The sequence below is a fragment of the Hyperoodon ampullatus genome (genome assembly GCF_949752795.1).
Source record: "Hyperoodon ampullatus genome assembly, chromosome: X".
Taxonomy (NCBI): domain Eukaryota; kingdom Metazoa; phylum Chordata; class Mammalia; order Artiodactyla; family Ziphiidae; genus Hyperoodon; species Hyperoodon ampullatus.
Window position 1 is genome coordinate 101529329 of NC_136913.1, and position 25790 is coordinate 101555118.

Consider the following 25790-nt stretch of genomic DNA (forward strand, 5'->3'; position numbering starts at 1 on the left):
AAGAAAGCTAAGCTATCTTCACACTAGTTTCCCACTAAGCAATATAATCATGCCATACCAAAGATGATACCCAGCACCAAAGACTTTAATGAATGGAAAACTGGACATGAAACCCCATACCATCTGCAAGGATCTTAGTAAAGAATAATACACCACAATAGACATTAGACTTTTTATCTTTGTGGGCCTGCCCATACTCAAATCTTCTTTGGCCTGATCATACTGCAAACTTTGGCCTTTCAAATCTCCATGAAATTCTGCCACACCTTCAGCCCTATGTCAAAGGCAGGTTGATAGTCAACCAGTATGTAGTGGCATGGTATTAATGTATTGTTAGGGTCAGTGCGCATTCTCATTGACCAGCTGAAAGTTCTGAATTGTAAATGCTCACACAGTATTAGGTGTTAAATATTCTTAATATCACCCTTGCCTAAATGCTAAATATACTAGACAAAGTGTAAAGATGAATATGCAAGATAGAAGTATGCCATAAATCATCAGATAAAATATCAGATTCAAAGAGAAAGAATACATCTGATATCTTTCATCAAAATGAGGATTTTAAAAGATTGTTTTATAATGTTTAAATAACTAACAATAATAGTGGTGGTAGAAAGGATTCACATTTATTGAGCAACTTACCATTCTAAATGCTTTATAAGAGTCATTTCATTTAACTTAAGCCTCACTGACAACACTCTGATGTAGACATTATTTTTCCTACCGTAGAGATGAGAAAACTGAGGCTAACATAAGTCACAATACATGACTTGCTCGAGGATGCCACAATATTGGAACCAAGATTTCAACCAATCTGCCTGACTACAAAAACCCATGCACTTAATAGCTATTCTATTCCATTGCCTTCTATTTATGCTACTTCCCTATGAAACATTATATTCTTTTAAATTAATAAAATAAATTCCAAATCAGTTACTATAAACTGTAAATAATAAAAACTAGGGGTGGTCATATGTCATGATTTATGGTTGTATAGCATCTTATTTAAGTTCAATGAGTGGGGTTAATTTCATTAATATGGTTTAGTGTTATATCCCAAATGACTTAAAGAGTATACGGGAGAATGTCATGCAAAGCAATTAGAAATGCAATGCAAACTTTATTAAGTGAAAATTTAAATTATGGACAAGAGAAAAAGTTATTGTTATTAAGGTCATGTCAAAAAACAATTATAAAGAGAATTGAAATATTTGCACCAAGCATCAATAATTTGGCAAAGTTTACTATGAGACATTTACCAGTTTAAAAAATTAGCTTCACAATTTGCAAATTACAAAAAAAAGAAATAAAAAGAGACAACAAAATTTTCTATCAAGAAAGACTAGATTTGACGCTCTGAACCAAGATGGCGGAGTAGAAGGACGTGCTCTCACTCCCTCTTGTGAGAACACCAGAATCACAACTAGCTGCTGGACAATCATCAACAGGAAGACACTGGAACTCACCAAAAAAGATACCTCACATCCAAGGACAAAGGAGAAGCCACAATGAGATGGTAGGAGGGGCACAATCACAGTAAAATCAAACCCCATAACTGCTGGGGGGGGGGGTGACTCACAGACTGGAGAATACTTATACCACGGAAGTCCACCCACTGGAGTGAAGGTTCTGAGCCCCACGTCAGGCTTCCCAACCTGGGGGTCTGGCAACAGGAGGAGGAAACCCTAGAGAATCAGACTTTGAAGCCTAGTGGGAATTGATTGCAGGACTTCGACAGGACTGGGGGAAACAGAGACTCCACTCTTGGAGGGCACACACAAAGTAGTGTGTGCATCGGGACCCAGGGGAAGGAGCAGTGACCCCAGGGGAGACTGAACCAGACATACCTGCTAGTGTTGGAGGGTCTCCTGCAGAGGCAGTGGGGGGGGGCTGTGGCTCACCGTGGGGACAAGGACACGGACAGCAGAAGTTCTGGGAAGTACTCCTTGGTGTGAGCCTTCCTAGAGTCTGTCATTAGCCCCACCAAAGAGCCTAAGTAGGCTCCAGTGTTGGGTTGCCTCAGGCCAAACAACCAACAGGTAGGGAACCCAGCCCCACCCATAAACAGTCAAGTGGATTAAAGTTTTACTGAGCTCTGCCCACCAGAGCAACAGTCAGCTCTACCCACCACCAGTCCCTCCCATCAAGCCGCTTAGATAGCCTCATCCACCAGAGGGCAGAGAGCAGAAGCAAGAAGAACTACAATCCTGCAGCCTGTGGAACAAAAACCACATTCACAGAGAGATAGACAAGATGAAAGGACAGAGGGCTATGTACCAGATGAAGGAACAAGATAAAACACCAGAAAAACAACTAAATGAAGTGGAGATGGGCAACCTTCCAGAAAAAGAATTCAGAATAATGATAGTGAAGATGATTCAGGACCTCAGAAAAACAATGGAGGCAAAGATCGAGAAGATGCAAGAAATGTTTAAAAAAGACCTAGAAGAATTAAAGAACAAACACCTAGAAGAATTAAAAAGCAAACAGAGATGAACAATACAATAACTGAAATGAAAAATAACATACAAGGGAACTCCCATAAGGTTAACAGCTGATTTCTCAGCAAAAACTCCAAGCCACAAGGGAGTGGCATGATATACTTAAAGATATAAAAGGGAAAAAACTACAACCAAGATTATTCTACCTGGCAAGGATGTCATTCAGATTTGCTGGAGAAATCAAAAGCTTTACAGACAAGCAAAAGCTAAGAGAATTCAGCACCAGCAAACCAGCTCTACAACAAAAACTAAAGGAACTTCTCTAAGTAGGAAACACAAGAGAAGAAAAGGATCTACAAAAACAAACCCAAAACAATTACGAAAATGGTCATAGGAACATACATATCGATAATTACCTTAAGCGTGAATGGATTAAATGCTCCAACCAAAAGAAACAGGCTTGCTGAATGGATACAAAAACAAGACCCATATATATGGGGCCTACAAGAGACCCACTTCAGACCTAGGGACACATACAGACTGAAAGTGAGGGGATGGAAAAAGATATTCCATGCAAATGGAAATCAAAAGAGAGCTGGAGTAGCAATACTCATATCAGATAAAGTAGACTTTAAAATAAAGAATGTTACAAGAGACAAGGAAGGACACTATGTAATGATCAATGGATCAATCCAAGAAGAAGATACAACAATTATAAATATATATGCACCCAACATAGGAGCACCTCAATACATAAGGCAACTGCTAACAGCTCTAAAAGAGGAAATGGACAGTAACACAATAATAGTGAGAGACTTTAACACCTCACTTACACCAAAGGACAGATCATCCAAACAGAAAATTAATAAGGAAACACAAGCTTCAAATGACACAATAGACCAGATAGATTTAATTGATATTTATAAGGACATTCCATCCAAAAACAGCAGGTTACACTTTCTTCTCAAATGCGCATGGAACATCCTCCAGTACAGATCACATCTTGGGTCACAAATCAAGCCTCAGTAAATTTAAGAAAACTGAAATCATATCAAGCATCTTTTCTGACCACAACGCTATGAGATTAGAAATCAATTAGAGGAAAAAAGCATAAAAAACACAAACACATGGAAGCTAAACAATACGTTACTAAATAACCAAGAGATCACTGAAGAAATCAAAGAGGAAATCAAAAACTACCTAGAGACAAATGACAATGGAAACACGATGATCCAAAACCTATGGGATGCAGCAAAAGCAGTTCTAAGAGGGAAGTTTATAGCTATACAAGCCTACCTCAAGAAACAAGAAAAATCTCAAATAAACAATCTAACTTACACCTAAAGGAACTAGAGAAAGAAGAACAAACAAAACCCAAAGTTTGCAGCAGGAAAGAAATCATAAAGATCAGAGCAGAAATAAATGAAATAGAAACAAAGAAAACAATAGCAAAGCTCAATAAAACTAAAAGCTGGTTCTTTGAGAAGATAAACAAAATTGATAAACCATTAGCCAGACTCATCAAGAAAAAGAGCGAGAGGACTCAAATCAATAAAATTAGAAATGAAAAAGGAGAAGTTACAATGGACACCACAGAAATACAAAGGATCATGAGAGATTACTACAAGCACCTCTATGCCAATAAACTGAACAACCTGGAGAAAATGGACAAATTCTTAGAAAGGTATAACCTTCCAAGACTGAACCGGGAAGAAGTAGAAAATATGAACAGACCAATCACAAGTAATGAAATCGAAACTGTGATTTAAAATCTTCCAACAAACAAAAGTCCAGGACCAGATGGCTTCACAGGTGAATTCTATCAAACATTTAGAGAAGAGCTAACACCCATCCTTCTCAAACTCTTCCAAACAACTGCAGAGGAAGGAACACTCCCAAACTCATTCTATGAGGCCACCATCACCCTGATATGAAAACCAGTCAAATATACTACAAAAAAAGAAAATTACAGACCAATATCACTGATGAATATAGATGCAAAAATCCTCAACAAAATACTAGCAAACAGAATCCAACAACACATTAAAAGGATCATATACCATGATCAAGTGGGGTTTATCCCAGGAATGCAAGGATTCCTCAATATACACAAATCAGTCAATGTGATAAACCATATTAACAAATTGAAGGAGAAAACCATATGAGCATCTCAATAGATGCAGAAAAAGCTTCTGACAAAATTCAACACCCATTTATGATAAAAGCTCTCCAGAAAGCGGGAATTGATGGAACCTACCTCAACATAATAAAGGCCATATACGACAAACCCACAGCAAACATCATTCTCAATGGTGAAAAACTGAAAGCATTTCCTCTAAGATCAGGAAGAAGACAAGGATGTCCACTCTCTCCACTATTATTCAACATAGTTTTTCAAGTCCTAGCCACAGCAATCAGTGATGAAAAAGAAATAAAGGGAGTAGAAATTGGAAAAGAAGAAGTAAACCTGTCACTGTTTGCAGATGACATGATACTATACATAGAGAATGCTAAAGATGCTACCAGAAAACTACTAGAGCTAATCAATGAATTTGGTAAAGTTTCAGGATACAAAATTAATGCACAGAAATCTCTTGCATTCCTATACACTAATGATGAAAAATCTGAAAGAGAAATTAAGGAAACACTCCTATTTACCACTGCAACAAAAAGAATAAAATACCTAGGAATAAACCTACCTAGGGAGGCAAAAGACCTGCAAGCAGAAAACTATATAAGACACTGATGAAAGAAATTAAAGATGATACCAACAGATGGAGAGATATACCATGTTCTTGGATTGGAAGAATCAATATTGTGAAAATGACTATACTACCCAAAGCAATCTGCAGATTCAATGCAATCCCTTTCAAATTACCAATGGCATTTTTTATGGAACTAGAACAAAAAATCTTAAAGTTTGCATGGAGACACAAGAGACCCCAAATAGCCAAAGCAGTCTTGAGGGAAAAAAACGGAGCTGGATGAATCAGACTCCCTGACTTCAGACTATACTACAAAGCTACAGTAATCAAGACAATATGGTACTGGCACAAAAACAGAAACATAGATGACTGGAACAAGATAGAAAGCCCAGAGGTAAACCCACACACCTATGGTCAACTAATCTATGACAAAGGAGGAAAGGATATACAATGGAGAAAAGACAGTCTCTTCAATAAGTAGTGCTGGAAAAACTGGACAGCTACATGTAAAAGAATGAAATTAGAACACTCCCTAACACCATAAAAATAAACTCAAAATGGATTAGAGACCTAAATGTAAGATTGGACACTATAAAACTCTTAGAAGAAAACACAGGAAGAACACTCTTTGACATAAATCACAGCAAGATCTTTTTTGATCCACCTCCTAGAGTAATGGAAATAAAAACAAAAATAAACACATGGGACCTAATGAAACTTAAAAGCTTTTGCACAGCAAAGGAAACCATAAACAAGATGAAAAGACAACCCTCAGAATGGGAGAAAATATTTGCAAACGAATCAACGGACAAAGGATTAGTCTCCAAAATATAGAAACAGCTCATGCAGCTCAATATCAAAAAATCAACCAACCCAATCCAAAAATGGGAAGAAGACCTAAACAGACATTCCTCCAAAGAAGACATACAGATGGCCAAGAAGCAAATGAACAGCTGTTGAACATCACTAATTATTAGAGAAATGCAAATCAAAACTACAGTGAGGTATCATCTCACACCAGATAGAAAGGGCATCAACAGAAAATCTACAAACAACAAATGCTGGATAGAGCGTGGAGAAAAGGGAATCCTCTTGCACTGTTGGTGGGAATGTAAATTGATACAGCCACTATGGAGAACAATATGGAGGTTCCTTAAAAAACTAAAAATAAAATTACAGTATGATCCAGCAATCCCACTACTGGGCATATACCCAGAGAAAACTATAATTCAAAAAGACACATGCACGCCAATGTTCATTGCAGCACTATTTACAATAGCCAGGTCATGGAAGCAACCTAAATGCCTATCGACAGTCAAATGGATAAAGAAGATGTGGTACATATATACAATGGAATATTACTCAGCCACAAAAAGGAACGAAATTGGGTCATTTGTTGAGATGTGGAAGGATCTAGAGACTGTCATACAGAGTGAAGTAGTGAAGTAAGTCAGAAACAAATATCGTATATTAACACATATATGTGGAACCTAGAAAAATGGTACAGATGAACCGGTTTTCAGGGCAGAAGTTGAGACACAGATGTAGAGAACATACATATGGACACCAAGGGGGGAATGTGGCGGGGTGTTGGGGGTGGTGCTGTGATGAATTGGGTGATTGGGATTGACATGTATACACTGATGTGTATAAAATCGATGACTAATAAGAACCTGCTGTATAAAAAAAATAAAATTCAAAAATTCAAAAAAAAGACTAGATTTAGGAAAACATATTTTAAGAATTTTAATAATAATAATAATAGCTCCCATTTACTGAGCAACTATTATGTTCCAGGCATTGTGATAAGTGATGCATTATCTTTAATCTTCACATTAATCTCACAAAGTTTGATTTATTACCCCAATTTTTGAAGAGATAGAGTGAAAGATTAATAATATAAGCATGTTAAATATCTTTTTTTAAACAGAATCTGAATTTTCAACGATTATCAAAATTGAATGGGAATATGAGGTCATTTAATTCAACCTTTCATCAAGTGTAGTTGTTAAAGTTTCTTATTGCCCTATGCCTTTAATTCATGAGGTCTACTCCTATACCATAGAACCACCTACCACCACATAAAAATAGGCTGCAAATACCCTCTTGTTGCTTAACTACCTCTATGCTGGACTGTTTACTCTGATGCACCTCCTACATCGCTTCCTGCCCTGTTCTTGATTATCCTGACATGATTACCTTGCAATTCACTGACCTCGATTTGCCCTTCTGACCAGGTGCCTCAAAAGCTTTAGTCCTTTGTCTCCATACTTGACCATGTTTTAAACTCTCTGGGGTCAGCACTGTGGTGGATCCTGCCTGACTTCCAGGATATTATATCTCATGTCAGGCACTTCAGTAGCACCTCCATTTGAAAGTCTTTTCTTATTTCTGGCTAAAATTTCCCTTCCTACAATGTCTGCCTTTTGATTTTAGCCAGTTATAAAATTGTTTTTAACAATACAATGTAACTTTTCTACCAACTCCCACCTTTATTCTGTTCTACATCCAAAGCAAAGTGATGCAAGAGAAACTCGAGCATTAAAGACTAGGAAGACCAACTTGTCCTGGTTTTCTCACACTGTCCTGGTTTTGAAACTGGAAGTTCCCCTTCTCATGAACCTCCTCAGTCCTGGGAAAACTGGGATGGTTGGTCATCCTATATTTTAAACTCCAGTGTTCCTGTGCTATACAATAGCTTTCAAAAACAACCATTTGATGAGCACAGTCTAAGTAAATCTCTCTCACACATACACATAATTCCTCGAATGTAGAAAGAGTGCTAAAGTCATGACTGTACTTAGAGTTGTAAATTTCACAATCTAGGCATTACATGCCTTCCCTACTCTCCAGATAAGTGGAATAGGCTGAAAAAAAAATCAAGAGGCTTCACTGGATATTTATGCAATTTATTATGAATACCCAGGGATGGACCCTGTCTAGAAATTTGGTTTAAGAGTGAAAGGATTCAAACTTGTGACACTGATTTAATTCACAGTCCTTCCTAGTTTTTTGCTTCTTTGTTTTTATCCATAAAACTAATAGGAAACCTAGGCTGGGGTTCTCATATCGAAATTACCTATGCCAGTATTCCAAATTTCATGGTTTAATTGGTTACTCAGGATACTGAGGTGTGGGTCGGGAAATGTCACGAAGATATGAAGAATATTTCAAAACTATTTAACCCTTGTAGGATAGAGACAATTGAGGGTTAGCCCAAGGATGTGTTTTCTTTGGACCGTAAGGTGTATTCAAAAAAACAACAAACAAAAAACTGAATTAGTTGCCAATCATTGAAAGCCAAGAAGAGATGTTCAGAATAATGTGAGCACAGGAGATGCTCCATGAACACGTACAGCACAGTTTAAAGATGCTCAATAAAAGAAAGCCAGATTCCTGACTTTTCTTGAAAAATCAGATCTGGTCACACCGGGCTTGCATTACTATAGACAGTGGTTTGAAAATGTTGTATTGGATCAGAATCCCCTGAAGGGCTTGTTAGACCACTGACTGCTGCCCCCCACCTCCGCTCCCAGGCACCAGATGCAGATTCAGTCAGTGGATCTGGGGGCAGGGCTTGACTTTTTGCATTTGTAACAAGTTTTCTTCTGATGCTCCTAGACCAAGTCCAAGAACCACACTTTGAGAACTCTGAGAACAATTGACTGGATTACAGTCACTGCTGCTGCCCTGTTCACCACCCTCATGTTTGATGGGGTCTGTAGTCTCAAGTTCACCATAGTCTCCATCTGGCTCGCCTCCCTCATTTGTATTAGCAGCCCAACCTCTATAACTATGTGAGGTTTCAACTATTTGATTACCCATATTTTCACTTCACTTGTTAGAGTGTGGATATTTTTCTTGTAAGCCCAAACTCAGACACTTAAAAGGGACAGGGTGACCATAAGGATCGAGGGGAATGAGAAAAGGAAGCAAGTAGGTTGGACCTAGAGCCAAATTTCTGGTAGTTTTCCTTTTTTATTTCATTCCTTCATTAGCTGGAGGCTTGGGTGGGATAAGATGATATGGACCAGTGGCTCAACAAGCCTGGCTGGACAATGAGAATCACCTGGGCAGCTGTTAAAACCACCATCCTGGACTTCCCTGGTGGCACAGTGGTTGAGAATCCACCTGCCAATGCAGGGGACATGGGTTCGATCCCTGGTCTGGGAAGATCCCACATGCCGTGGAGCAACTAAGCCCGTGTGCCGCAACTACTGAGCCTGTGAGCCACAACTACTGAGCCCACGTGCCGCAACTACTGAAGCCCACACGCCTAGAGCCCGTGCTCCGCAACAAGAGAAGCAACCGCAGTGAGAAGCCCGCGCACCGCAACAAAGAGTAGCCCCCGCTCACTGCAACTAGAGAAAGCCCACACGCAGCAACAAAGACCCAATGCAGCCAAAAAAACCCCCAAAAAACAAAAAACCCCACCACCCCAAAGCAGCTAAATCAGAATCTTAGTATTAAAACCCAGGTAAGCTCCTTGAATGATTTTACTATGTATAATATGAAAACCACTATCATAAACCTGTGAACTCCAGGTAAATAACTGTTCTCACTGGAGGAAACAACTTTTATCTCAGTCTTTCTGCTCTGGGCTTTTCAAAGTAGTGTTTCCAAATATAAGTCACAAAGCTCTATCCAGACAAAGAATGCTCTGAACACAGGAGATGCTCCATAGACACACATAGTATAGAGTAAAGGTGCTCAATAAATGTTTGTTAAGAGAATTGAATGCTAGAGAGCAATCGCCAGTGTTCTGAAGTTATGTAATCACTCTGAATTGTAAAACAGGTGCAGTTGCTTAAAAGAGATAGGTATACTGGTAGGAAGCTGAACTTATGAGCTTGCCTAATGCTTTCAAAATCAAGACGTGTCACTAATTAGCTTATATTACATTTACGCTTTTGCCACTTGGAAAAGGTCCATTACAGCCTTAGGCTTTGTCTACATGCTGCCAAGCATCTGAATAAACAGTGCTAGGTTCAGTTAATCGTTTGGGTAATAATAAGCCCTTCCATTTTGATAGTACTTCTAGGTCTTTAAAGCATTACCAAATTACAGTCTCATTTGATTCTCACAGCAATTGGGGATCATTTAAAATAGCTTAGTGGTGCAACTCGGGCTATAGAGTCAAACAGATTTGGGCTCAAATCCCTATTCCTACATTTACTAGTTACAAAACATGGCTTTTGGCAAGCTACTTAACCTCTCTGAGCCTTAATGTGTTTGACTTAACATGAGAATAATAATAGTAACCGTCTCATCAGACTGTTGTGATCATTAAGTGATTATGAAGGTCAAGTACTAAGCATAAAGCACAGCACATAGTAAATGCTCATAACTGTTAGCTGCCATTATTGTAATTATTATTACTAATATTAATTTGGATATTGTATTAGTCAGGGTTCTCCAGAGAAACAGAACCAATAGGAGATAAAGAGATAAATAGATAGATAGATAGATATACATATAGATATATATGAGGAGATTTATTATAAGAATTGGCTCACATGGTCATGGAGGCCAGGAAGTCCCACCAGCTGCCATCTGCAAGCAAAAGAAAGCTGAAAGTATAATTCAGTCTGAGCCCAGAGTCTGCAAACCAGAAACTCCAGTGTCCGAGGGCAGGAGAAATGGAAGTCCTAGCTCAAGAAGAGTGAGAGTTCACCCTTCAGCTGCCTTTTTGTTCTATTTGGGTCCTCAACAGATTGGATGATGCCCACCCACATTAGTGAGGGCATATCTCTTTACTCAGTCAGATTCAAATGCTAATCTCTTCCAGAAACACCCTCACAGACACACTGAGAAATAATGTTTTAACAGGTATCTGGGCATCCCTTAGCCCAGTTGAGTTGACACATAAAATTAACCATCACAGATATTATCCATCTCAAAGTAAAATCTTTACATGCTTAACTGTGTCTTTCATTTTACCATGTAGACAAACCACGGTAAGATGGGAGGAGAGGGGGGGATTCATAACATTTTTGTCTAAACCACGGAAAGGCATATATCAGAAGGTCAAGAGCTGCAAACTCCTTGTACTCTTAACATTGACAGCTTGAGGTAAGGGCAAGAATTAGTCAAGAGATTGGTGGCAGCAGTGGCATACAAGATGATTCTTAGTACCGCAACACACAGAATGAAGGAAAATGTGTAGGCAGCCCTCTCCCTCTTTCTGAACAAACCTTTGGCTTTCCTAGAGTGACAAATAGTTTTAGCATAATAAGGATCACTGCTGAATGTCTACCCTGATAGGCAATAGAATCATTATTCCTATTTAACATATGAGGAAAGTGAGGCTAATAGAACTCAAATAACTTACATAAGATCACACTGATAGGGGCTTCCCTGGTGGCGCAGTGGTTGAGAGTCCGCCTGCCAATGCAGGCGACGTGGGTTTGTGCCCCGGTCCAGGAGGATCCCACATGCCGTGGAGCGGGTTGGGCCCGTAGCCATGGCCGCTGAGCCTGCGCGTCCGGAGCCTGTGCTCCGCAACGGGAGAGGCCACAACAGTGAGAGGCCCGTGTACCGCAAAAAAAAAAAAAAAAGATCACACTGATAGAAAAATGGTTGAGGTAAGAATCAAACCCGTATCTATAGTCCTCCAAAACCCATGCTCCTTCCATCATATCATGTGGCTTTTCCTGTACACCTCAGGATGTCATCCACCACACTTCATATGGAGGCAGCTATCCCAGTGGTCATGCACTGCCTACTTGTCCTCCCCGCTGTGAAGGAAGGTCACCATGGCCCACTCACTCATAAACTCATGACATAATAAATAATCAAGAGTTGGCATGCTGTTCTCGAAATACTGTGATACATTTGCCCACAGTTCATGTGGTTTTAGGATCAGCTATAAAATGTCTTCATCCTTTTGGTAAGGGCTAGGGAACAGTATCAGAGTGGGAGGTCCTGAATCAGAGTGGGAGGTCCTGAGGATGAGAAAGGGAGATATTTTTCTCCAGATATCTTCCACAGGAGCTGGAAGGAACCCTAGAAATCTAATACAGCCCCCTATTTTTATAGGTGGAAACACTGCCACATTAATAACAGATGAGGTCTCATTCATTCATTTATTCATTCTTCCTGCTTCCCTCCCCAGTGCTTACCAAAACCTGAAACAGTGTCTATGGGTGAACTTCCTTTCTTAGGTGGCCTAAATTTCAAACACTGAGTAGGCTTATAAGGCAAGCTTCTAAGTAGTAGGCTTCTGTATCAGGTGGCATCTATTAAAGTGGGCATGTGATGGAGCTATACAAATATGCTTGGACTAGTAAATTAGTAAGGCTTTCATTACAGATGAAAATGCCGCCCCCCCCAAATCAGGAAAAGGCTAAATACTATATGACTTGTTTATAGATGAGAAAGTAGGATCAGACCACTTGAGATTTCAAATGGTGAATGGAGCAGACCCATCTCTGGAGGAGCTGGAGCAGACAGAGGCAGAACAAATGAGGAAAAGTGCTGAACCCACTATCTATTACATGATGCTATGGCCCAGAGTTTCTAATGCTCTAGACAGTTTGTTTGATTAGTACAAATAAACTTACCTACATGGACTTAGATATATGTATGATCCTTTAGTTCTCCATCACTAAAATAAACAGCATTAATATATCTTTTCCATTTAGGCCAAACTGGAGTTAATAAAAGACATCTAGTGACAGTTCAGAACAATTATATCTTGCCATAAAAGACCATATTAAACTATAGAATGCTCTAGAAATGATTCAAAATGGAAAGCGCTGGATGCAGTGGTTATGTTTCATTCCAAATTCAGCTGGAAACTTGCAAAAAAGAAATGAATCAACAACTCATCAACTTCTGAAACAGCTTTTCTTCTGTTTGCTGGGCAGAGTCATCATTTAAGCTGATCATTTATCTTCCCTAAAGGGATTTTTCATTGAATGGGATTCTGGGATGTGCTTCTAGAGATATGTCAAACATCATAAAATAGTTATTAGTTCCATATGCTGAATTTGCTTCCAAGTGCACCTGTAATGTGTTGTCTCGCCCAAGAATGCCCATATAGTTTTATGTTTTCCCTTTCCTCATTCCTCAATATCCCCTGGAGCTCTTGATTATAGGAATCAGTCAAGGAGCTTCTCAACAGGTATATCTTTGCCAGTCTTCTCCATTGGACTTTTTTGGAGACCTCCAACTAGAATCCAGCCTCCTTTCTTGTGATGTCATACAGACCATGTGCAAGTTTTGGTCATCCGCTCAGGAAAATGCTTTCTTTTTAGTATTTCAACTGCTACTTGCTCTTGATGCACGTTGAACATTCAACCAATTTTCATTTGCTAGTTGACTTTATTTTCCAATTCTTGAGCTTCTTTTTCATTTTCAAACTTAACGGGATAAATTGCAAATTTAGGAAGCCATTTCAAATGATTTATTCATAAGGTTTCAAATCTGAGCAAACTGTTTTACACAACTCTTCCAAAAAGTTAAAAATAAAATGTCTACCTATGCCAAAGTAAGCACAGAAACAAAGCTTCTTTTCGAATGCAAAAATGGTTCCTTTTAGAAATATACAGGAGCATTTTTAAAGTGCAAGTTTTAATTTCCTGGTCTATGATATAAAGATGACATTCAGAGTAACCAGGAGGCACAGTAGATATAAACCAAACTACAATTGACCCCATCTCTCTCACTCCCCTATCCTATCCAATTCATTGGCAAGGCCTGTTGATTTTGTGTCCTAAACAGTTCTCCAATCTGAATACTTCTCTCTATCTCCATTGCCACCTGGTCTGAGTTACAATCATCTCCTGCTCAGATGGCTACAGAAGCTTTGTGACTGGCTTTTTGCTTTCATCCTTTACTCCTGTGGTAGACTAAATAATGCCCCTCACACACCCCTCCCCACAACACACACAGGAAGATGTCTACAAACTATTCCCTAGAACCTGTGTATGGGTTCCCTTACATGGTTAAGAGGGATTTTACAGATGTGATTAAGTTAAGAATGTTGACATGGGGAGATTATTCTGGATTATAGAGTTGTCTCCAATGTAATCACAAGGGTCCTTATAAGAGGGAGGCAGAGTCAGAGAGAGAAAATGTAATGATCAGAGCTGATGTCAGAGAGGAGAGAAGATTCTACATTGCTGGCTTTGAAAATGGAGGAAGGGGCTTCCCCGGTGACACAGTGGTTAAGAATCCGCCTGCTAATGAAGGGGACACGGGTTCGAGCCCTGGTTCGGGAAGGTCCCACATGCCGTGGAGCAACTAAGCCTGTGGGCCACAACTACTGAGCCTGAGCTCTAGAGCCCACGTGCCACAACTACTGAAGCCCATGTGCCTAGAGCCCATGCTCCGCAACAAGAGAAGCCACTGCAATGAGAAGCCTGCGCACCGCAACGAAGAGTAGCCCCCGCTCGCCGCAACTAGAGAAAGCCCACACGAGCAGCAATGAAGACCCAATGCAGCCAAAAATAAATAAATTAAATAAATTTTTTAAAAAAAGAAAGAAAATGGAGGAAGGAGCCATGAGGCAAGGAATGCAGGAGGCCTCTGGAAGCTGGAAAAGGCAAGGAAACAGATTCTCTCCTATAGCCCTCAGAAGGAACACTTCTGCCTTGATTTTAGCCCAGAGAGCTGATTTTGGACTTTTCACTTGCAGTACAGACAATAAATCTGTGCGTGTTTTTAAGCCACTAAATTTGTGTGAATTGGTTACAGCAGCCATAAAAAATTAATATAACTCCCCACAATAGATTCCCCACACAATAGAACGATCTTTTTAAAAATTAATATTCCTCAATGGCAGCTCTAGGAACTCAGAGAAGAGTCCAAAATACTAACATATCCTCCAAGGCTCTGTGTTATGGGTTGAATTGTGTCCCTCCAAAATTCATATGTTGAAGTCCTAACCTCCAGGACCTCAGAATGTGACCTTATTTAGAGAGAAGGTGTTTGCAGAAGTAATCAATTTAAGTGAGATCATTAGAGTAGGCCCCAATCTGACTAGTGTCATTATATATATGAAAAAAAAAGAAAAAGGAGATGTATACACAGAGACACAGAGATAGAGAGAAGACAATGTGAAGAGCCACAGGGAGAAGAAGTGGCTACATAACAAGCTAAGTGGACAGTCCCGGAACACATCCCTACCTCACAGCCCTCTAAAGGAACGAACCCCACCAACAACTTGATTTTGGATTTTTAGCCTCCAGAACTATGAGACAGTAAATTTCTGTTGTTTTAAGCCACCCAGTCTGTGGTACTTGTTACAGCAGGGCTAGCAAACTAATTCACCCAGCATGACCTGGACTCTGTCTGCCTTCCCAGGTTTATCTTGAGCGATCTTTCTCTCTCTCTCTGCCTGCAGCCACATGGGCCTCTCTCTTCTAAGCCTTCACACATGCTATGGGACATTTATCCCCACCGCCCACCTCTCTTTACCTGATTAACACCCTATTCATCCTTCAGGTGTCCGCTTAAATGTCACTCTTCAGAGACTTCCCCTCATCGATTTGAAAGGTGTTACCAGTCTCCATTATTCATTCGTAACACCCTGGCCTTTTCTGTAATAGCTCATATAAAATTTTTAATTCCAAATCTATCTTAATATATTTTATTTTAAATAAAAATAATTTTTTAATAAAAAATTAATGTCTGTCTGTGACAATGGCTATATTGTTAACTACTGTATACACTGTGCCTAGCACATTGCCTAACATGTAACAGGTACTCAATAAATAATTTGTTGAACGAATAGATAAATTCATGCCCTGAGACAAAAGATCTCTGACAAAACCTGCTTCAAATTCACATTCTCTCATCCAGGCCTCACATTTCAAGAAGAGAAATCTGAGAGGCCGTCCCTCAGTGTCTTGGTAAAAGGCTCTAGAAACAGAGTTGCTCCTCTCTCCACCCTTACCTTGTATACTGAGGACCCAGAATCCCAGGTAAATGGATATCACTATTGATAGCTCATTAGATGCCCCCCCAGTTTCAAACCCAGGAAGACTTCTGATATACTGCATCCTCAGGATGGTAACATTTCTGATATGGACAAGCAAGGAAAAAGCTCAGTGCAAGAAATGAAACTATCAAATAATCACCATTGCAAAGAAAAAAAAAGGGCAATTTAAAAAGAAAGCAAGTTTTAAGGAAATTTGATGCTCAAAAAGTTTGAGGATTTCATGTTCCCCCACCCCCAATGAATTTCCTTGGTAAGAGATGCTGCAACCAGAGTCATCTTGAGAATTGCTGCAACCCCCCCCCATTTCACCTTATATGTGTAGGCATTGCCATCACAGTCACAAGTGGAGCCCAAAGTCATAAAACTAGATGGATACTTAAGCCTTAATGGACATATACAAATCTTTGCTTCATAATACTGCCTTTTATTTTTAAGTGCTAATGTCAATTCAGTATTATACAGTTTCCTAGTACATGGTAAAATGTCACTTTAGGACATAAGGGAGCAAGGAACATAGGTATCAATTTGCAATGACTCCTTAAAATTGCTCTTGCGTGACAAGCTTATGAGTCATGATGTTTGTGCTATAAATTCATTATACATTCTCATATCATGGTCCATCATCATTTTAACTTGGCATGCTTTCAAGGCTTCTCAATAGCACTAGAAATCTGTTGTTTCTCTTTCCGGCTGCTTTAATATCCTACCCTTTAAAATGTTGATTTGTGTTATGGAAAATCCCCTCAGTTAAAGTTGTCTACTTCGACACCAATTCTGAGCTAGCCATCATGAGTAAGGGCTCCAGCTGAATCTGAAAATCAGGTTTTGAAGTTTCTATGTTAGGGATCTCTTTGAGATGTTGGATGGTGTTCACCTATCACCATTGATTCAACTGTTTTCACAGTTCAGTTTGTTGTTTCAGTCACCATCACAGTCAAACCATCGGGCCCTTTTGGCCATGAAGAAGACCAGATCAAATCAACTGTTCAACCTCCTGGCAATCGACCCATAAAATGGTCAATATAATCAAGGCTGCCAAGCCAGCCTCAACCCTACAGGAGAAAGCTGCTAAAACACCACACTTTCGGGGAACGCAGATTGCTTTGCTTTCCCTGTCAGCTAGTGCAGAATTATGTTTTACTGATCCTATGGGAAAGGCATCTTTAATAACTAATGACAGCTTAGCACTTATGTTGGTTGAGTTTCAGGTTTTTAAATATTAAAGTTCACAACATACCTATGCAAATGATGTCGGTTTATTTATACATACGTGTGTGCGTATTGATATGTATATGTATAAATGTACACACACACACACACATACACACGGAGCCATTGGTTGCCTTTCGTCCTTCATAAAACTCAGTGTGCATTCCTTTATGTGACCAGAATCTTAAAAGTTAAATAGCTGAAAAATGAATGAGGACATAGGAATCACAATGAAGCACCATAAAGGCAGTTATTGAACTACTGAACACAATAGAAAAACGACAGAACACTTTGTTGAAAATTAATTATTTGGGCATATGTATATGTTGGGCCATCAAGAAATGAAGAATTTTGAGAAAGTATGGGTATTTTTAAAGGTACAAATAAATCATAAAATGTTGACTGAGACATTCCTAAGAAAAAAACTGAACTGTTTTCTCAAGCTAAAAACCATAATTCTTTGTAATTTTTGTTACAACTTGATTTCAGTAAACAACATTTGTAACATTTGCAAATGAGATTAGGAGACAAAAATCATGATGTTTCCATCCTATGATTTTATATATTAGGAGCTGTACAAGGTCTTAATGTTTGTTACTCCTTGTGGGAAGCCAGGCTAGCTATACTATTTCCATATAAATTTAGAGTATTCTATTTTACATCTTAAAATTGGGTCATTGCAGCCAGAAAATTCATACCAAATTGCAGTTCCTGGGCACACTGGCAGAGTTGTCAAAATATTCTCATCAGCTGAGTAAATTTTTGCTCAGAGCAAAAACAGCAGACTGCAAAACACAAGTACCCTGTAAGCTATCAATTAGCCCACACATGAGAATAAACTCATATCAAATAGAAATTATGTCTGTGACATAAAACACACACACACGCACACACGCATACAGAGCTATCCATTTGATGGCATTCCTTTGAAATAAAGTTTTTTTTGAGAATGCCTCCTTGGCAGAAATCCTTGTCTCTGATTAGAAAATGGAAGGTATTATCATCATTTACTTTCAGTTATAGGAAAAAATTTCATTGTGTTAGATGCCAACATAGCAACAGAATCAAGAGTCACATATTAGCCTCTGATAATGGAACCTATAAAGAAATCTAGGGCTGAAGAAAACAGTAACAACCCGACATCATCATCCATCTCAAGGGGTTGAGATACTAGGCTGAAATCAGAAATCAGATAGGAGGGGCCCCTTATGGGTTCTCCAGTAGGAAGATTGTTTCTGGAAAAGATTTTGGGAGAGAGTTCCAACAGCCACTTGCAAAGAAGAGCTTGAATGAGAACATAGAGAAGGAGACAAACTATAAATTACTCAGGTAAAAAGCAATGAGGTCCTGGATTAGGGCTGATTATAGTGAAAGCTATGTCTGAATGGTTTTGTGATAAAGGAAGATTCTATGTGACTGAATGCAAAATGGGTTAAAGTATTGTCATGTTCCCCCCCACCTTATGATTAAGCCAGCTACTTGTGCTCTTTATGTGCTACAGAAACATGCTCTATTAATTATTCTTTTTCTCTCTTATAACTTCAGTCACTTCCTAGTTATTGGGTCTTTCTTCTCTGCCTGCAATTAACCACATACCTATATGGCTAAAAATAAAAAAGAAGAAGAAAACAAGCCTTCATTCAACCCTGAATCTTCCTTACCTATCTGATTATCGTTCTCCATCCCTCTACTACTAAATCCTTGAGAAAGTAGTCTATAATTTTTCTTCCTCCCTTTGGCTCATTTCAACAATTCAATGAACATTTAATGAGCATCTACCATGTACCAAGTGATAATACAAGGGTCTGAGAAGAAAAAGGCAAATACATAATCCTAAATCTCAAGAAGTATGCAGCTAGTAGGGGAAAAAATGATATAAACAGATATAAGTATTTGAGCTCTTGTTATACTAACATAGAAACCAAATATTTTAGGACACATTTTTGAGTTAAGACAGATATTCCTCATTATCTGACTCTTACTACTCATGACTCAACACTCAGGAACCAAATATATTCAGATCACATTGTGTTCTCTCTTATCTGAACTGCCACAATCCAAACTTGGGAACTAAACAGATGTGGACAATGAGGGAGGCTTGGTTTTATAATATGATGTGATACTTCAAATAGTACAGCTTCTGCTATAAAACCAACACTAGGGACTTCCCTGGTAGTGCAGTGGTTAAGAATCCGCCTGCCAATGCAGGGGACACGGGTTTGAGCCCTGGTCCGGGAAGATCCCACATGCCGCGGAGCAACCAAGCCCATGCGCCACAACTACTGAGCCTGTGCTCTAGAGCCCATGAGCCACAACTACTGAGCCCACGTGCCTAGAGCCCGTTCTCTGCAACAAGAGAAGCCACTGCAATGAGAAGCCTGTGCACCGCAATGAAGAGTGGCCCCCGCTCGCCACAACTAGAGAAAGCCCGCGCGCAGCAATGAAGACCCAATGCAGCCAAAAATAAATAAATTATTAATTTAAAAAAAACCCAACACTAATTTCATGTTTGACAAATCTAATACTGAAGGTTTTAAAACTGTTGGTAAAAAATAAAAACAAAAGTTAAAACTGTTGGTGACTCCCTCATTCTTGATACTCTCCTTCACTGGCCTCCAGGACAAAATTTGTTCTCTACATTTCTCCTTGCAACTCTTATTTTTTCAGCACCCTTCAGTACTGTCTTCCCTTCAAACCATAGAGATTAGACCCTAGGTCTATGCTATTCAAAATGTGGTCTGTTATCAAACAACATCAACATCATCTCTGAGCTTATTAGAAATGCAGAATCAGGAATTCCTGGCAGTCCAATGGTTAGGACTCCACGCTTTCACTGCCAAGTGCCTGGGTTCCATCCTTGGTCAGGGAACTAATATCCCACAAGCTGTGCAGCACAGCCAGGAAAAAGAAAAAAAAAAGAAAAGAAAAAAGAAATGCAGAATCTCCGGCCCTCCCAGACTGAATGAATCAGAATCTATAATTTAATAAGATACCTAGGCAATTCATATGCACATTAAATCTCAATAAACACGGTAAAAGCATTTGGCAAAGTCCAATCTCCATTCCTAATAAAAACTCTCAGCAAAGTAGGGTTATAAGGGAACTTCCTCAACCTGAGGAAACTACAAAACTACAGCTTTCATATTTAAGGGTAAGAGATTGAATGCCTTCACAAAAGAGCTGACAGAACTAAGTGAGTTTAGCAAGGTCTCAGGATACAAGGTTAATAATGTAAAAATAAATTGTATTTCTATATACTAGCAATGAACAGTTGGATATTGAAGAAAAATGTACCATTTACAGTAGCATTAAAAAGCATAAAATATACTGGTATAAATCTAGGAAAATATGTGCAAGATCTGTATGTGTGGGGAAAAAAAACATCCTGCAAAACATTATTGAAAAATGTCAAAGAAGACCTAAATAAATGGAGAGACACACCACATTAATGGATTGGAAGACTCAATATTGTTAAGAGGTCGAATCTTCCCAAACTGATCTACAAATTCAACTACAATTACAGACAAAATTTTCTAGCAGTGACCCACCTCCTAGAGAAATGGAAATAAAAACAAAAATAAACAAATGGGACCTAATGAAACTTCAAAACTTTTGCACAGCAAAGGAAACCATAAACAAGACCAAAAGACAACCCTCAGAATGGGAGAAAATATTTGCAAATGAAGCAACTGACAAAGGATTAATCTCCAAAATTTACAAGCAGCTCATGCAGCTCAATATCAAAAAAACAAACAACCCAATCCAAAAATGGGCAGAAGACCTAAATAGACATTTCTCCAAAGAAGATATACAGACTGCCAACAAACACATGAAAGGATGCTCAACATCTTTACTCATTAGAGAAATGCAAATCAAAACTACAATGAGATATCATCTCACACCAGTCAGAATGGCCATCATCAAAAAATCTACAAACAATAAATGCTGGAGAGGGTGTGGAGAAAAGGGAACCCTCTTGCACTGTTGGTGGGAATGTAAATTGATACAGCCACTTTGGGGAATAGTATGGAGGTTCCTTAAAAAACTACAAATAGAACTACCATACGACCCAGCAATCCCACTACTGGTCATATACCCTGAGAAAACCATAATTCAAAAATAGTCATGGACCACAGTGTTCATTGCAGCTCTATTTACAATAGCCAGGACATGGAAACAAACTAGGTGTCCATCGACAGATGAATGGATAAAGAAGATGTGGCACATATATACAATGGAATATTACTCAGCCATAAAAAGAAACGAAATTGAGTTTTTGTAGTGAGGTGGATGGATCTAGAGTGTGTCATACAGAGTGAAGTAAGTCAGAAAGAGAAAAACAAATACCGTATGCTAACACATATATATGGAATCTAAAAAAAAAAGAAAAATGTTTTTGAAGAACCTAGGGGCAGGACAGGAATAAAGGCACAGACATAGAGAATGGACTTCAGGACACGGGGAGGGGGAAGGGTAAGCTGGGATGAAGTGAGAGAGTGGCATTTACATATATACACTACCAAATGTAAAATAGCTAGCTAGTGGGGAGCAGCCACATGGCACAGGGAGATCAGCTCGGTGCTTTGTGACCACCTAGAGGGGTGGGATAGGGAGTGTGGGAGGGAGATATGGGGATATATGTATATGTATAACTGATTCACTTTGTTGTAAAGCAGAAACTAACACACCACTGTAAAGCAATCATACTCCAATAAAGATGTTAAAAAAAAATTCTAGCAGGAAATTTTTTTTTGTAGATGTAGACAAGTTGGTTCAAAAAAAAATTCATATGGAAAGGGAAAGGAACTAGTATAGTTAAAGCAATTTTGAAAAAGAACAAAGTTGCAGGACTCACTCCACCTGATAGTAAGGCTTACTACATTGCTACAGTACTCAGAGAGTGTGATACTGGCAGAAGGATAAACATATAGATCAAAGGGACAGAATAGAGAGTCCAGAAATGGACCCACACAAATATGGCCAACTGGTTTTTGACAAAGGATAAAGGCAATGGTGTTTGTATAATTGGATATCCACATGCAAAAAATCAACTTGAATCATACCTCACATCATACACAAAAATTAACTCAAAATGAATTATAGACCTAAATGTAAACCCTAAAACTATAAAACTTCTAGAAGAAAACATAGAACAAAATCTTTGTAACTTTGGTTTAGACAAAGGTTTCATAGATACGACACTGAAATATGATCCATGAAAAAACTGACAAATTAACTTCAAAAAACAATATTAAGATAATGAAAAGAGAAGCCACAGACTCGGAAAAAAATATGTGCAAATCACATGTCTCATAAATGAGTTGTATCCAGCATATATAAAGAACTCTCAAAACTCAGTATTTCTCAAAAAGTTAAGTACAGAGTTACCATATGACCCAGCAATTCCACTTCTAGGTATACAGCCAAAAGAACTGAAAACATATCCACATAAAATTTTCACATGAATGTTTACAGCAGCATTATTCATAATAGCCAGCAGGGAATTCCCCAGTGGTCCAGTGGTTAAGACTCTGCCTTCCAATGCAGGGGGCTTGGGTTCAATCCCTGGTTGGGAAACAAAGATACCACATGCCGTGCGGTGCAGCAAAACAAAACAAAACAAAAAAAACACATAATAGTCAGCAAATGGAAATAAACCAATTGTCCATTAACTGATGAATGGATAAACAAATTGTGATATATCCATACGATGGAATACTATTCAGCCCTAAAAGGAATGAAGTACTGGTTACATGCTACAACATGGATAGTCCTTGAATAAATTTATGCTAAAATGAATACACAAAAGGCCATATATTATATGATTCCATTTATATGAAATGTCCAGAATATGCAAATCCATAGTGATATAAAGTACATTAGTAGTTGCCAGGGGCTGGGGGTAAGGAAAATGGAGAGTGACTGTTAAAGGGTATGGGCTTTCCTTTTGGGGTGATGAAAACTAGATAGTGGTTAAAATAACACTCAATAAAAATGGGAAAAAACTGTCAATAATAACAACTCAATTAGAAATGGGCAAAATATTTGAATAGAAACTTCACCCAACATATACAGATGGCAAATAAAGATATGGAAGGATGTTCATATTTAACCATAGGGAAATCACATTAAAAACACATTTAGATATCACTACAAACTATTTAGAATGCTATAATATTAAAAAAAAAAAAAAGAACTGACATTACCAAGTACCAGCAGGGATGCAAAACAACCAGAACATTCATATAGTGCTGGTAGGTACAGCCACTTTGGAAAACAGTTTGATAGTTTCTTATAAACTTAAACATAAACTTACATTACAACACAGCAATTCCATTCCTAGATATTTACCAAACTGAAATTAAAAATCATATTCACACAAAAACCTGTATACCCCGAAGTGGAAACAACCCAAACTGGTAGATGGATATACAAACTGTGATGCATCCATAAAATGCAGTATTACTTGGAAATAAAAAGGAATGAACTACTGATACACTCAACAACATGGATGAATCTCAAATGTGTTACACTATAAAGCATTTTTACACCGGCTTCTTTTTATACAGTATATTATTCGTTTTTTATGACAATCTGGAAAAGGCAAAACTATAGACAACTAACACATTAGTGGTTGTCAGGGGCTGGGAGTAGGGGGAAGGTTTGATTACAGAGGAGCAAGGGGGGTGGTTATGGGATGACTGAATTGTATACTAAAAAGGGTGACTTACTGTATGAAATTTACACCTTTAAGGAAAAAACACGCAGCTCAAATATCCCTTTCTCTGTGAAACCTTTTCTCATGTTCAGTGTCAATTAAATTTGTCCTTTTCTTGCAACTTCATCATAGCATGTGTCAACCTTTATGTTATTATTAGTTATGTAGACATCCTTATTTTACATTTGACTATGAGCTCCTTGATGGCAAGCGCTCCTTCTACTATTTAGCACAGCTGGTCCTTGTACAGAGTAGGTGTTCCAGAAACATTTTAAGTGAAGGAGGGGAAGATTTCACGTTTGTAAGCCTGAATCAGTGAGGCCATGATGGAACCACTGACAAAGACAAGAAGCAGAGAAAGGAGGGCAAAGAGCACGAAATGGCACGATGGACACGACCCAGTGCATTTTCCCCACCTCACTACATGCCACAAGCCTTCAGACTGAGTGAAAATCAGAGCCTAGTGGGATTGATACTGGGATTACCACATATAAAGAAGAACCAAGAGACTAGGCAAGGCTGAGACAAGTAGGATAAGCAACTAAAATACAGCAATATGGAATACATATCAGAAGTGGGAAGACAATGACCGAAGGAAAAGTCCAAAATCCAAAGGCCACAAAATGGGGTTTTGGCCAAGGAAGACAATAAAGCAGCATCCTTGAATAGTTTGATGCAAAGAGAATAATCTAGAGTCTAAAGCACAAAACTTAATGACAATGGCAACTACATTTGCATAGCGTTTTCTGTTTTTCAAACTGCTTTTCCAGTCATTATCTTGTTTGGTCCTTGTAGGTTTTTAATTAGCAAAATTATTAACATATTATGCATATTTATCATCCTTTCTCACTACCAAATAAAGCAATAACATTTCCACAGATATTTATGATTCATTTCTTATTAGCTCAACACTCAAATTTTCCATATTTTCCCTTCATATACATAGTTTATTCAGTCTCCTCTCTCTGATCCAACATCGTTTGTTCTATAGGCCAATATCCCTTCTGGATCTCTTGTTTATCTATAGTATGTCTGCCATCTCCATGAGTCTTTTTTTCATATATATATATATTTAGATTATATACTATATATTACATATTATATACTTTATTGAGATATAATTGATATTAGTTTCAGATTACAACATAATGATTCCATATTTGTATATATTGCAAAATGATCACCACAATAAGACAAGTTAATATCCATCACCACCATTTTTGTCTTCTTGTGACAAGAACGTTTTTTAAATCGAAGTATAGTTGCTGTACAATATTGTATAAGTCACAGGTATACAACATAGTGATTCACAATTTTTAAAGGTTATACTCCATTTATAGTTATTATAAAATATTGGCTATATTCCCTGTGCTGTACAATATACCCTTGTAGCTTATTTTACACCTAATAGTTTCTACCTCTTACTCCTCCACCCCTATCTTGCCCCTCCCCTCTCCCCTATCCCCACCGGTAATCACTAGTTTGTTCTCTGTATCTGTGAGTCTGTTTCTTTTTTGTTATATTCACTAGTTCATTGGATGTTTTAGGTTCCACATATAAATGATATCATACAATATTTGTCTTTGTCTGACTTATTTCACTTAGCATAATGCCCTCCAAGTTTATCCATGTTGCTGCAAATGGCAAAATTTTTACAAGCACATTTAAGATCTACTCTCTTAGCAACTTTCAAATATACAATACAGTGTCATTAACTATAGTCATCATCTGTACATGAAATTCCCAGGACTTATTTATAACTGGAAGTCTGT